The sequence below is a fragment of the Vanacampus margaritifer genome, chromosome 12 (genome assembly GCF_051991255.1).
Source record: "Vanacampus margaritifer isolate UIUO_Vmar chromosome 12, RoL_Vmar_1.0, whole genome shotgun sequence".
Lineage (NCBI taxonomy): Eukaryota > Metazoa > Chordata > Actinopteri > Syngnathiformes > Syngnathidae > Vanacampus > Vanacampus margaritifer.
Genome location: NC_135443.1, coordinates 6536645 through 6539307, shown reverse-complemented (window position 1 = coordinate 6539307; position 2663 = coordinate 6536645). Strand labels below are relative to the sequence as shown.

The following is a 2663-nucleotide window of genomic DNA, read 5'->3' as shown; positions in this document are numbered from 1 at the left end:
AGCAATTAGATGTTGGTGAATACTGCAGTGTGTGACATGAGCCGGCGCTCATTTCTCTCAAGGCTGGTTTACCTCCTTTCTCACTGTTTAACTCGTTCAGATTCCTCGTTGCAAGAATTTTGGTCTTCTGTATGTGATTTTGAGCATTTCATCATGATGTAAGATAGGAAGTGTATTTTCAGATCGCAAATTCACATGTAAATTTTGAGGGCATCTATCCATCATTATTGGCTGAAAAATACACTTAGTCACATTTATGTGCTCAAATGCAAATGAGTGCTTTGCTGACATCTTGTGGAATCTATATGCAAATATACACATTTTTCAATTAAGATATGATTATAGTAATCTCCTTTCAATCGCGGATTGTGTCCCAATGTTTTGTGGATTTTTTGTGTGAGTGTTTTGTACAGTTAGTAGCTATTTTGCTCTGCCATCTGTTTATTAAGTGTATAGTTCCATTGTTGACCACTAGTTGACAGCACTGTTTTGTTTTACACTGTAAATATCAAAGAAGAAGAAAATAATACAGGAAGTAGTTCAGCTCAGTTCAGGTGTTGCCAACTTGGTGACTTTCCAAAGCTTCTTGGCAAGTATTTAATTTATTTTTTTTATTTTTTGTTGTCAAAAGCGACTAGTGACAAATCTAGCGACTTTTTCTGGTACAAAAATAATTCAGTCATGAAGTGAAGTGATGGCCTATTTCAATATAAAAAAAACAAAAAACATAAGAAAGTTAATTTTTTATTCTAAACATATTTTTGCCTCTCTCGTGACATTATTCCTCTTTTCTGCAGCATCCATTACAAATTACATGCAAGTTGCCAATTATGCAAATCAGGCAATAGCTACTTTACTTTCTGAGGAGTTGGCAACACTCACTCATCTTAGTTTTTGCTGAAGACTATTCAGCATCAACTCAAACCTTTTCAATCCTGCTTTTTATGCCTACAGAGCGACAGCTGCAGGTTCATTTTATAATGATCATGATTATCTTAACTTCTGGTTAGAATTCATACACAGAAACATCCAACAACACATTTCAAGAAACTTAACTTTGGCCCTTTCAAGGGAAGTCCAAATAAAGTGCCCGAGAGGAAGTGTATGGAATATCATCATATCCTGAGGTGTTAAGTTGCTTTTTGTGAGTATTAGTACATGCACTTAACCTTCAGTCGCCGGCTGCAGCACACCCTTGGGCTTGTTAGCTCAGAAATACATCTGCCCTTTTCTCTCCTCTGCCCAGGTCCCTTCTGAAACACGTCAAGGAAACAATGTAGAAGGAAGTGAGAGATAAAGTTGCTGGGTCCTGTGTTTATTTGCTGTGTCAACGATTGAGAGATGACACTGTTTCTATGCGGTAGAGGTGGAGGAATCTGGCCCAGCGTTACCTCAGGCCAAACACTTGAAGAGGCCAAAGGAGGATTACTGACACTTGTGTTAAGAGCTGAATATCCTGACTTGACATTCATTTACTGAGAGCGGAGTCGTCGTTATTTATTTATTTTAAATGGGACAAAGCATATTATTTGTCACATTCAAAGTTGTTTTAAAACGTCTTCAGTTTAGCCATTTTCAACCGGCCCATCTGAAGGAGGTGTTTGTTCGTCAAAAGACTTTCCAAGACTTAACATTTCATTACTAAAGTGAGGAGGAAAAATGGGACGTATAATCTATTTTTGGACAACAATGAAACCTCTATTTGAGTAAATGGAGTATACAAAAATCCCAATCATTCCAATCAAACCTCCTTTTGCCCGTCCTTTAATCCTTACTCTCAGTTTGCGGCAGTAACTCTAACCTGCAAGCTGTCGGCAACGTGATTGATCACCCGCAGATAAACATCAGATAGAACAGGACAGACATTGATCCCCAAGAGGAAGAGAGGACTTGTCACACACACACATGGCGACATACACAAACCTCTGTGAAGCATCTGTCAAAATAGCACAACACCGAACTGTATGTGTGTGACTAACGTGCAGACAGCTGTCAGCTCTTTGGGATGCTGCTTGATGAATACGGGGTCGTTCCTACTGCTTAGCTTAAAATTACATGGAAAAATTAACTTACCGTCTTTGCTTTTTTTTTTTTTTTTAATATGTACAACCTTTGCCTTGTACAAACAAAACTAAAACATTTTAAATCGTTCATCAATGTTTCACGGTTTGTTCAAATTCATAATTGGGGTTGATGATTTTGATTAAAACTGGAAATCATTGTGATATTATCATAGCCTAATATTCCAATATCATAAAAAAATGTATTATATGTTTTAGCTTCCATCCATCCCCGAGACCAACCCTGTCATGTGACCAAGCAAACTTCTCCAATAACAAACCTTGTCATGTCTTAGCAGCATAACGCAATGTGAACAAAAGCTTTGGCGGGCCCATGGGATCTCTGCTCTGTATCTTTGTCATATTTGCTCTCTGGACCTGATCCCCCTTGCCCTGATGACCTACAATCAACTCCTCATCTATTCTAAAGCACTATAGTCTAATTAAAAATGCAACTTTATTATTTTTCGAGCCTCAGGGTTTTGTTTGGGGCAGGCTCGGGAGTTACCTCTCGGGTTCTCTCTGAAGGGGAAAGTCTTCAAAAGAATAAGCGGACACTTGAATTATGCAAAGCGAGATTCATAATGGGAGAAATTGCCGGCC

The 2663-nt window shown here is 38.4% G+C and overlaps 1 long non-coding RNA gene across 1 annotated transcript; it reads left to right on the top strand.

Moving 5' to 3' along the window:
- Positions 1 to 558: 558 nt before the first annotated feature.
- Positions 559 to 2429, top strand: LOC144061880 (uncharacterized). The gene is made up of 3 exons (XR_013296312.1): positions 559 to 589; positions 955 to 1144; positions 1247 to 2429. It is a non-coding gene; the product is annotated as an uncharacterized LOC144061880 (long non-coding RNA).
- The last annotated feature ends 234 nt before the right edge of the window (positions 2430 to 2663 follow it).